Raw genomic sequence first — 13,174 nt, forward strand, 5'->3', positions numbered from 1 at the left:
ATTTGAACAAATCCGAACTTTAATTTAAAAACCATCCACAAGCAACCAAAAAAGTAACAAGATCACGCTATTTTAGCCTTACAGCCCGATCGCTGTAAACACTTTTTTTTAAATTAGTTTTAAGCACAGAAGAAAAAAAGGAACATTAGAAATAAGAGAAAAGTAACATTGCAACAAATCATGCTACGAACTGAAAAATTAACCTTTGAAAAATCCGTAATACAAAAACCACCAAGAAAACTAACCTTGCATGAGTCGAGTTCTGGCATGAAGTGAGGAGGAAGAGTCTGGCTCCACAATGGAGGGATGTTTTCCTTCAGGTGTTTTCTCTCTTGTGATTTCTTGGGTTTCTGGTGTTTTAGCTGTTTAGCTGGTGGGAGCGAAAGCCTCATGCAGCCATTCCAAAAATAAAGTCCTTGTGACCCAACCCTTCGTGTTTGCCCTCCACATTACTGGCAGTCTGGCTTTGTTTATATTGTGCTGCTTGAAAGCACGAGGGTTCTCAAATTGGTAAATGAGTAAACTGGTAAACAGTTTTTTCACCTCTTCCAGCACTTGAAGCCTCTGCCTGGTTAACGCTGTAACTCCTTTTGTAACATCAACTGCTTTAATAGATTCTTTCTGCTTTAGAATAGTCGAAATCGTAGATTTGGACTTCTTGTACTCGCCAGCAAGATCAGTAACACGAATGCCACACTCAAACTTTTCAATAATTTCTTTCTTTACTTCGATTTCAATTTTCTTCAAAACTTTCTTCTCACCACTCTTCACTTGCTTAGAAGCCATAGTTAACTGCAAAAGCACACGAAATACTGTAGAGCACAAAGAGAGCGCAAGTAAAGCACGCACATCTGACTGAGAACAATGAACAGGGAGCGGCTCTGCTTAAATGAACCAGCCAGGCAGGCACGCGGCTCGTTTTCTCTCTGCTGTACCTCCCTCCCCCCTGTCAGTAGCAGGCAGGTAGGCAGGCAGGCATGTGCAGCAACCTCCCCCTCCCCCTCAGCAGCAAGCAGGCAGGCACATGGCTAGTTCTATCTCTCTCTCTCTCTCTCTCTCTCAGCAGCAGGCAGGCACGTCTGACCGAGAACAATGCAACATGTGCGGAAATCATCAGCACGCACAAACCGAAAGGGAAACTGGCTTTGTTCGTATACCGAGTGTGTGGTCGTGAACCGAGGCAAAAGTTTGGCGAACGTTTTGGTCGTGAACCGAGTTGTATGTGAACTGAGACGTTCATGAACCGAGGTTCCACTGTACTTGTAAAGGTTAGCATTTTTTTTATTCTGTTATTCTCTCAGCCGCGTTCACGATCCCAACTCAAACCCACCAACCGAAACACCCCGACCCCCCTGCATTTGACAATACTGTTTTCTCAGACGCGCTATAACAGAGGCAAACTCAAATCATGATGATTGTTCTACATCGGATCAAGAATGCACTTTTGCCATTGCTGTTCTTTGTATATGTATATGGGAAGCACTGCACTCGTGACTTTACACTGTAGGAAGTAAGTAAATAAATAATATCCATATAGTAATAACAGTAATTTTATTATTATATAGCAGCTTCCCTGTCTGCCTATCATATAGTGCCTTTCCTTCCTATCTATCTATACAGTGCCCTATGGGGTGCCAAACAGGCAATTACAATGATTTTCGAAATATATATAAAGTCCATCCATCCATCCATTATCCAACCCGCTGAATCCGAACACAGGGTTACGGGGGTCTGCTGGAGTCAATCCCAGCCAACACAGGGCACAAGGCAGGAACTAATCCTGGACAGGGTGCCAACCCACCACAGGACACACACAAACACACCAAGCACACACTAGGGCCAATTTAGAGTCACCAATCCACCTAACCTGCATGTCTTTGGACTGTGGGAGGAAACCGGAGTACCCAGAGGAAACCCATGCAGACACGGGGAGAACTTGCAAACTCCACGCAGGGAGGACCCGGGAAGCAAACCCGGGTCTCCTAACTGCGAGGCAGCAGCGCTACCACTGCACCACCGTGCTGCCCTATATATAAAGTCATTCCTGAATATATAAAGTAAAAACTTGAATATATAAAGTAATTCCTGAATATATGACGTCGTCATCAGAATATATAAAGTCATTCCTGAATATATGAAGTCAGAGTTAGAATATATAAAGTCACTCCCGAATATGTAAAGTCAAAGCCTGATTATATAAAGTCGGCGTCAGAATATATAAAGTCAGCATTGGAATATATAACCTCATTCCTGAATATATAAATTTAAAGTCAGATTATATTGATATTGATTGAAACGACTCAGACACATTTTTAGTAAACTCAATGAGTTCCTACTACAATGTAATGAACTAAGTTAACAAAAACATCTTCAGAAAAATATTTTGAATAATTCATTCAAAATGATGTACAGTATGTGCCTGGCATTTTGAACACTATATTCATTTATTCTTTTTGTATGGGCGCATTTTTGGATGAACCTCACAAGCCCAATCGACTCTGAATGGCTTCTGTCGAAGTTTACCTTTCAGTAGTGCGTGTAAAATGACAAGCACGGAAATTTTATATATTCAGGGATGATTTTCTATATTTCTTTAGTAAAAGTGTTTATTTGATCTTTGACCTTCAGGCTTCACACATTTTATAGTGTATGCCTACATTTTGTAACATTTATTACTAAAATATGAAAAAGTGTCTGTTTTCACAATGTGTTTACACAGATTACTGTAGAAACGGAACAGACATGAAATGCGTGTGTTCCAAATAATGATCTATTATTTCCACTCTAAAACTCCACTTCACTCCCAGATAATCAATCAAGACATGAGCTGGGAGAAGTTCGTGCACGTTCTAAGTTGGTGGGGGGATGGAATAGCCGGCTGCTTGCAGCTTGTGTTTATCAGTACATTCAGATGAACAAAAGACACTGGCGGAGAGGTGAGAACAGTTTTAAGAAGCGATTTAAGGTGGGACGGATCTACGAGTTTTTTCGTAGGCTCTGGTAATTCTAGTGTTAAGAGATTTTGAGTTAAACAATGCAATATTAGCTGATGAGGGTTCGTTGTGCACAGATTCATAGCCAGAGATTATTTTAGGACATTGAAAGTTTTGCACACTGACACTCTTATTCCCACATCCATGAATAGGATGTTGTATTCCTGAACAAATGCTACTGGTGAACTTCCCATTCACAGCCTGGTGGTGGCAGCGACCTGACCCGCAATGTAAATATTTCAATGTCAGTGTCTTTTAGGACACTCCAGTCTGACCACTTGATCTGACCTGTTTAATATGAAGAGCATTTCAGCATAGTATAGAGTAATACTTATCTGATAGTAACAGAGATATGGTGCAGCACAACGGAGAAGGTGAGAGAGGTGGGTTGGCACAGATGAGTGATGATAGCAAAGCAGCAGAAAAATCCAGAGGAAGTATAAGAAATATTGTAAGATGCACATGAAAGACCTACCAGAATTCAAAGTTTCCAACATACAACCACATACATACTATGTAATGACAGGCATGATCACCCCAAAGACACAAGCCAAATGGCACCAAACATTAGATAATTTCTCTGTCATTCCCAGTTGAATCACATATGGAAGGAATCAAAAGCAATTCAGCATATCCATTATGATCAAGGAGTCAAACCATCCCCGGCTCCTGGAAATCCACAGTGCAAAGAAAAAAAATCATAAATCAGGTATCAGGCAGGATTGGGCAATCAAATGAAAGTCTTGTCCAGTGAACCAGAAAAAAATTCAGTTGTCCCTGAGCCTGCAAACCCAGTCAAGGCAAAGTCCATAAAAATAAATCCAAAATCAATACTATTCAAGTCAGTTGCATCCATGAACTATACATACTGTACAATAAAGGAAAGTGAAAGAAGTGCAAAAAGTGCAATGTTAACACAATTTTTAAAGAAAAGTGTTGTTAACAAGGTGGAGCGACAGCAACATGGGTGTGCCAGTGTCTCCTCCACTGAAGCAGATTGGCTACAGCAGCAGAGGACCATGCTTTGTACCATTTCTGTCAGCATAAACAGGAAGCTGATTACCACACAAACTGTAAAAAATGTTGCCTGGTGTGGCAAATTCCCTTTCCTGATGCAGCATACAGATCGCAGGGTCATAATTTGGCACAAACAGCATGAAACAATGCATCCATCCTATCTTGTCCAAGTTCTGGCCATTGGTAGTAATGTAATAATGTGTTTGTAGGCAAATAAGAATCATTTAAATGCCACAGTGCAACTAAGCATCTCTGCTGACCGTCTGTATGCTTTTATAGCCATAGCCTACCATTTTCAAATAAATATTTTTAGCTGGATAAGGCACCATATCATAAAGTAGACATTATCTCAAGTGTGTTTCCAAACATGACCTCAATTTACATCAGTTCACAGATCTCAGTGTAAAAGAAGAGGCAGAACGGATGTTTCATGGCAAAAATTTTGGGAACAGAGTGATGGGATCTACTCACTGTGGACAGATATTCTAAAGAAAAACTTTGAACACCTTGTTGAATCCATGCCACAAATTCAGGCTATTCTGGAGGCAAAACCATACAAAGTAGACCATAAAGTGTATGCTGTATAGTGGAGGACAAGGTGGGCACATTGATTAGCACTCTTATATCATAGTTCCTTCAATTTTATTCTTACATTTGAGTGTAATGTGATATTGTAATTTTTTGCTGTATGCTTTCAAAGGAGACCATTAAAAGATCCATAAATACAGTGATATGTCAATGGCTTTGTGTTTACTTTTTTTTCCCCCATCGGAGGCCTTGTGTCTCTTTATTAGAGGTTCCTTCCTTCCTTTATTAGGCAATGACACTTCTCCTCTCGGCTCGTCCAACTTGTTGACAAGCTTTTCAATAACTTAAGAACGCTCCTACTGCATGCTGATGCAGCTTGCTTTCCTATGTTGCCTTTTTTATCTGGCATCTCTACTGAATTCTAATGCTACTTTGCACGCTAAGCTTGCTTTTTTTTTTTTTTGCATTTTCCAATAAGGCTCAAAAATGCTGCCTTTGTCCATTTTGGAGGAGAATTCAATAGAGGTGCAAGATTACGTGTAATCACAACTCTGCACACACCTTCTTTTGAAAACAGGAACTGTTAGAATACTGACATTTTAGTTTTCATTCATTGGTAGTGATTTGATGGCTAAGCCTTGCTTTATGCTGAACAACATGCCGTTTTTCTGAAACAGCTGTACTCTATTTTTATGTAAAGGACAAACAAGGGCACCCCTGCAGCAAGTGTTTTACAAACGGCCTGTTCTACAGGCTAGAAATCCGACTCTTTGTCTGAAACTGAAATTCCCAAAAATCACCTGCAGGGATGGTGTCAGAGAATCCCCATGTCCAGAAAATGGCAGGCTCGTTACTAATTTTTTTAAGTATCTTGTTTGACTATTTCTAATTAGTAAACTAATCTGTAATTATTTTGGACTGTTAGAGGTAAAAACAAAACTGAGACCTATATCTCCTCCACTGTTTGCTCTGATTTCAGGCTTCTAGGTATACCTGCAGCTAGCCCCTGGCAGATGACCTCTGCTAGCAGGACCTTTTTGCATAAAAGCTATGCAGTGATATTTGAGGAATTTTCATTTTCATCCTAGTTAAAAAGACCACATAGGAGTGTTCATATCCTCCCTACTACAGCCTACAGCAACCATTACTCTCGTTGTCCTCTTAGGTCTGCTGTTGTCTCCTTTGCAAATGACAACACCCCTACATCAGTTCACGTGAAACCACAATTAACAAAAGCTGTCAAGGTGTCTTCTCTAATCTGCTCATCAAAATTATTAAGGTGGCAATTCCTGGATTTTATTAAGGGCTTGCCAGAGCAGGCCCCAAAAAAGGGTATTTCATAGCGAATTTAACCTTAGATCCTCAAATGAGTGTCTCCTTACAATTCCAAGAACAAAAATTAAAAGAAGTGGTGAGGCGGCCTTCTGCTGTTACGCACCTAAAATCTGGAATAGCCTGCCAATAGGAATTTGCCAGGCTAATACGGTGGAGCACTTTAAAACACTGCTGAAAACACATTACTTTAACATGGCCTTCTCATAACTTCACTTTAACTTAATCCTGATACTCTGTATGTTCAATTCATCATAATAACTATTCATGGTGGCTCTAAAATCCGTACTGACCCCTACTCTCTCTTCTGTTTCTTTTTCCGTTTTTGTGGTGGCGGCCTGCGCCACCACCAACCTACTCAAAGCATCATGATGCACCAACATTGATGGACTGAAAGCCAGAAGTCTACGTGACCATCATCATCAAGTCCTTCTGTGAGGACCCTAACTACAAACAGGACTGTTTCATTTATGTTAGGTAGATTGCCCAGAGGGGACTGGGTGGTCTCTTGGTCTGGAATCCCTGCAGATTTTATTTTTTTTTTCTCCAGCTGCCTGGATTTTTTTTGTTTTTTCTGTCCAACCTGGCCATCGGACCTTACTCTTATTCTATGTTAATTAATGTTGACTTATTTTATTTTCTAACTGTGTCTTTTATTCTTCTATTCATTATGTAAAGCACTTTGAGCTACATTTTTTGTATGAAAATGTGCTATATAAATAAATGTTGTTGTTGTTGTAATTTGCTGTTTTTGCTGGCAGCTTAGCTCTCTATATCATTTACTTCAAAGTGTCAGCTTACATAATTTATTTTTCCCCAGCATCCCATGATATGAGTCCAACGTATTATGCGTCAGGCATTTCTGGGTGGTTCTTTGGCAGTTCGCCATGGTTACTGCCGATGTGGTCCCATGGTGCCACGATAAGATAGTAAAAATTTTTTTTTTAGTTTTCCATTCCTTGAATTTCAAAATACCTAGTTAAAGGCATAATTATTGAAAATCTATCCAGAAAAAGCTAGAAAAAAAATAGCAAAGAGTGCTAAATATATATATTTTCCTAGTCATTTATCTCTTTCTCTGCATCTCCTGAGCTCCTATCACTATTAACAGCCCGTGAAGCAAAAAAAAAAGTTATTGTTATGATTATTAATAATATACATAGCACCCTATATAAATAAAATGAATTATAATTTATCATAGCAATAACACTGATCCTTTGCTTCACAGATGTCTCTAACAGTTTCACAAAGTTTACAAAGACAGCATCTGAAGACAAAGAAAACACAAAACATTTCTTAGTGAATCTTCAACTCCTGGGGTTTTATTGTTAGGCAGATACACTTACAGAAGTCCACCACAGGTATGAATCCTTTAGCAACCTCAATAACACCTTTTGCACCCTAAACATGATTTCTGCTCTCTCTGTACAAGAACTGCACAACAGACCATCTGATTTCCAAAATAGATATTCAGCTGACTTGAAGTTGGACTTTATGGAGTAGATTGTCCAGTTTAGAGAATTCATTAGCACTTAAGGCATTTTATCTGCTCCATAACATTTACAGTGTCTTAGAGAACAAACTTGCCAGACATCTTTCCAAATGTATATTTAGCTCTTCAGGCATTACATGACATTGCCTGTCACAAATGCGAGTGGTGAGTGATCATTCTCCAAGCTCAGGCTAGTGAAGAAAAGGCTCAGATTCACAGTAGGACAGAAAAGAGTGAATCGTTTGACTCTGAGGTTAAATGAGCATGATCTGGTTCAGAAATTGGATTTTAGTGATCTGGTCAAGGACTTTGCTGCAAAGAAATCCAGAACAGTACAATTTTGAAAAGCAAGTATTGTCTGTGTTGATATACATAATGTCCTATGTAGTATTTGACATTCCTGCTTTTGTAGAGAGAGGGTTCTGTAGTTGACTTTTCAAATCTTGGTTTGTGTTGGTTTCTTGTCATCTGTACAGCAATGGATAATCTAAAAATATATACATATACACACTCCTCAAAAACATTAAGGGAACACTTAAATCACACATCAGATCTCGATGAATGAAATATTCAAGTGGAAAATCGTTATCATTTAATATTCTGTAATTCATTGAAAACAAAATTATGTAACAATGGTCAATGGCAATCACATGAAGCCAGGCATTGCCCTGCACCAGGAGTAACCCAGGGCCCACTGAACCAGCATAAGGTCTGACGGTGGCTCTGACGATATTATAACAGCAGTCAGGCCAAGTATGTGGAGGTCTGTGTGACCCTCCAAGGATATGCTTCCCCAGACCTTCACTGACCAGCTACCAACTGGTCATGCTGAATGATGTTACAGGCCGCATAATATTCATCATGGTTTCTCCACACTCTTTCGTATCTGCCACATATGCTCAGTGTGACCCTGCTCTAATCTCTGAAGATAATGGGGTGCCAATTGCGTATTCTTTGGTGAATGCTAATCGAGCTACACAGTGATGGGCTGTGACCAAAAGTCCCACTAGATAATGTCAGGCCCTCATACCACCCTCACGGAGTTGGTTTCTGACAGTTTGGTAAGAAACATACACACCAGTAGCCAGATGGAGGTCATTTTATATGGTAGTTCTCTACCTGTTCCTCCGTGCACAAAGGAGCAGATACTGGCCTTGGTGCTGAGTTGAAACCCTTCTATGGCCCTGTCCAGCTCTCCGTGTGTAACAGCCCATCTCCTGGTATCTCCTCCATGTTCTTGAGACTGTGGTGGGAGACACAGCAAGCTGTCTTGTGATGGCATGTATGGATGTGCTATCCTGTGCAACCTGAATGGGCTGCAGGTACCGGCTTATGCTACCAGTAGAGACAAGGACACTAGCAAAATTCAAAACTGGAGGAGAATTAGCAAAGGAAGGATAAGGAGAGAGCAATTGTCTGTGGCCACCACCTGCAAAACCATTTCATTTTTGGTGGTTGTCTTGCTATTGCCTCTCCAGTGAACATGTTGTCACTTTTATTTGCACCATAGCAGGTGAAGTTGATTCACAATTGCTTATAATTCCTAACTAGACAGATTGATATCCCTGAAGCTTAATTGACTTGGTGTCAGAGTGTGATGATTAAGCATTCCTACATTTTTAGTATACATCAGGTGTTGCCACCGGTTAGCTGCCCATAATAATTGTGACAGTTGCAGTTAGGCAGTTCAGTACCTCCCCTGCTCTGTTTCCCTACTGCATAGCGCCACAAGATGCTTGCTTATACGCTCTTAACTGCAGGCAGTCTCTCTGTTAAATGGTAAACCTATGGCAAAGAAATACAGCTTTCCTTCAGAAACTCCCTCTTAAAAAGCATTTCTAAGAAACAAACTCACTCTTACTTATTCATTTTGTGGGATCAACTGCCAGCTTGCAGGCTTACTGTGCAATGTGCTTATGGCATGAGGTTTAGAACATTTAAAAGTTTGAGCCCCGGCCAACCTAACAGCTCACTCTTGTCCTCTCGCCCTCAGACTGCGTCTTCCCGATCACTGCTTCTGAGCCGTTGAACCCGCTTGATGAACAAGACTTTGTGTTCATTTGAACTGGAGAGTTGAGCTGGACCACCACATTTGACAGTTGCAACCTGGCTGCTTAGTTGCTGATGAAAATCCCTTTCTGAATTAAGTGTTGTGTTTGTACCTACCAGTTCAGCAATTTGGATTTTGTACCTTGGAAACCAGATGCCTTTTCCCAGTCTCCCAACTCTGTGACCCAAGCTTGATTATATATATATATATATATATATATATATATATATATATATATATATATATATATATATATATATATATATATATATATATATATATATATATATATATATATATATATTGTCACACACGCGCATGGGAGGCAGCTAAAGGGCTCGAGTGAAGGCAGTTCTGAGCCATGCCGGGATGTGGCAGAGCGCACTAACTCTCTTTCTCACTTCCCTGTAGACCTAACCCGGGAGGTTCCACCTGTCTCTCTGGACGTCACTTCTGGGACCGAGCCAATGGAGACAGACCTTGCCAGCTCCGCCCCTGATGTCACATCCGGGACTAAACCAATGAACAATGAACACGTGCCCGACCCTTATGACCTCACTTCCTGTCTCCCCTTTAAAAGCCTTCCCTTTTCCCTTCTGTGTCAGTCTTGTTTTGGACTCTGTTGTAAGCACTTCAGTGCTGGTATTGAAAGAAAACAAGTTGCAGCCAGGATACCAAATTACATGGGTGGCTGCCCCAAACCTTTTCTGTCTTTGACTCGTTTTGTGACAGTGGCGTAGTCGGCAGGATGGAGAAGTCCCAGAAGAGAAGGGGACAGGACCTGCAAAACACCCAGGTGGGAGCGCATCGGGCCGAGTATTCAGGCGGGAGGGTGCCCGTGGTTCGGCGAGACCGTGCGGGCTCCGCCCCAGCACGCAGAACTAGGCCATCTAGAGAGGCCAGGGAGTGTGCGGGTGGGGCTCACCGAATTGGGCTGCCCTGGAGGGGGAGACAAGAGGGACTCAGTATGCTCTCTTGGGGAGAGTGCCTGCCCCCAGTGAAACCACAGCCCCTTTACCACCTTGGGGTGCCCCAGACTGGCAGGTGAGTAAAATAACAAGTGGAGGTTGGACCCTGAGAGGCCACCCAGTAAACAAGCCTGGTCCTTATGGGCAAAAGTATGGCAGTGGCTACGGCCCTTGGAAAACAAGCCCCACCAGGTCATTGAGCAGGTAGCGTGCTATCTGCTCCTGAAAGCACTTCCCCAGGGCTTCACCCAGCCGGTCTGGGGCGTGCAGTTTAAGAACATGTCTGAGCTCATAGAGCTTTGGAAACACAGAGGGCGGCCTCACACTCTGGGAGAGCAGAACCGCCCTTCTGCCAAACTCAGCCGGGTATGTCCCAAGACCTAGCCCCTCCCTGTATAACCCGGAGCTTGCATCGGCGTCCGGCGCTGGCACGCAAAACCGCTTGGAGGCGAGGAGGAATGCAGGTGGAGGGGAGGAGGGCTTGGTGTGCTCTGACAAACCCGCTGACGGTCCCGCATACAGACGTGGTGATCGTTAACGGTTTAAAACTTCCGCTCTGCTCGATTCCGCAGCAACATTTCCATTGTTGCCCGCCGCTTTGTGCTACCGCGACAATGGCTAAAATTCAAGACCAGTATAACCTGTGTCCACGGGGAAACCCGCTGGTACAGCACCGCCGCTTGTGTCATTAGCTACGGAGGATCAGTCCAGAAAGTAACCGTGGCAATCCTTCCTGATCCTCCGCACCCGTGATACTAGGGCGGACTGGTCTGACATTAAAAGCGGTGAGACACATACCACTCCCGGGTTAAGTTGGGCCTCGTTATGGACGGAGATGAACCGTCTCAAGCTGCCTCCACGCCGTAATCAGCCGCAGAGAGAGGTGAAGCAGCCGCCCTGGCTGACGTGGCAACTCCCGGCCGCCGCAGGCTGACACGCCATCCACCAACGCCGGCGGAGCGGGAGGAAACCACGCCCATTGAGGTCGGCGCTGACCCTCTCTCCGTGTTGCGGTTTCAATTTAAAAGACGCCGCTTCTTTCAAAAGGGAGCAATGGAATGACGACTCCCTGAAGTTTGTAAAAAATGCAGTGGTCCTTGTCAATGGCCAGCGCACTAGTCAGTCGATGCCACAGGGCCCCTACTTTGTGTTAGATAATGACCTCCTTTACCGTGTAGCAATGCATGACGGGCAGGAGACGAGGCTGCTGCTAGTGCCGCGCACCTTCCGCGGCAGGTCTGCGAGCTAGCACACGCCCACCTCCTAGGTGGCCACCTGGGCACCGAAAAACTCTGGAGCGGATCAAGCCCGGTTTTACTGGCCAGGAATTAATGAGGAGGTTCGCCGCTTTGGCGCTTCCTGCCCGGAGTGTCAACTGCGACAGATTCCTAGGAGGGACCGTGCTCCTCTTGTTCCTATTCCCTTGATTGACGCTCCTTCCACAGAATCGGGTCGACCTGGTGGGACCTCTAGAGCCCTCAGCCCGAGGACACAAGTACATTTTAGTCCTCGTGGATTATGCTACACGATACCCGAAGCTGTTCCGCTGCGCCAGCTACCTCTAAAGCCATCGCACGGGAATTACTAGGGTATTCGCGCGTGGGGATCCCCAAAGAAGTCTTGACAGACCAGGGGACCCCTTCACCTCGGAGACGCTCAAGGAGACTGCCAGATTACTGAAAATAAAGCATTTAAAACCTCGTGTATCATCCTCAAACCGACGGATTAGTAGAGAGGTTTAATCAAACTCTCAAGCAAATGCTACGTAAGGTGGTCAGCGAGGATGGAAGGAACTGGGATCAGCTCCTCCCCTCGTCCTTTTGCCTATCGGAAGTCCCACAAGCCTCCACGGGTTCTCCCCTTTGAACTACTGTATGGGCGACAACCTCGGGCATATTGATATTTTGAAAGAAGGCTGGGAAGAAGAGGCTCTTCCCACCACTAACATACTGGAGTATATCGCGCAGTTACGCGATAGATTTGGAAAGATTCGCCTGTCCTTAAAAGTCACATGGAGGAGGCTCAAGCAGCACAGGTTCGCTACTACAACCGCTGCACGCCTCTCTCGGGAGTTCCACCCGGAGATCGGGTCATGGTCCTAGTGCCTACCTCCCACTCTAAGTTGCTTGCCCACTGGCAGGGCCCCTACGGTTAAGGAGAGGAAGGGACTGGTCGACTATTTGGTGAGTCAACCCAATCGCCGGCCAAAGGAGCGGTATATCATGTGAACCTGCTGAAACCGTGGAAGGACAGGGACCCTGATCCCTCCTCCGCCAGCCCCGCCACTCTTCGCCACACACACGACCTTAACTTTGGCGCAGACTTGAGACCCAGGCAACGGCAGGAGCTGGAAACAGTTATCCGGACCGCTCGAGAGGTAGTCAGTGAACACCCGGAAGGACCTCTCTGATTGAGCACAACATTGTGACAGAGCCCGGGTTGTTGTCCGAGAACGCCTGCACGCCTTCCCGAGGCAAAAAGGCTGAAGTGGAACTGAGATCAAGCGCATGCTGGAACTAGGTGTAATTGAGGAGAGTTATAGTCCCTGGTCCAGCCCCATTGTGCTCGCCGGTAAGCCTGACGGAGTTGGAGGTTCTGCAATGACTTCCGTCGGCTTAACCAAGTCTCCCAATTTGATGCCTATCCAATGCCACGTGGGACGACCTCCTCGAGAGGCTTGGACAGGCTCAATACCTGACCACACTTGACATGACAAAGGGTACTGGCAGGTTCCTTTAACGGACTCCAAGGAAAAACGCGCTTAGTACCCCTAGCGGACACTGGCAGTATCGTG

The sequence above is a fragment of the Polypterus senegalus genome, chromosome 2, assembly GCF_016835505.1.
Source record: "Polypterus senegalus isolate Bchr_013 chromosome 2, ASM1683550v1, whole genome shotgun sequence".
Taxonomy (NCBI): Eukaryota; Metazoa; Chordata; class Cladistia; order Polypteriformes; family Polypteridae; genus Polypterus; species Polypterus senegalus.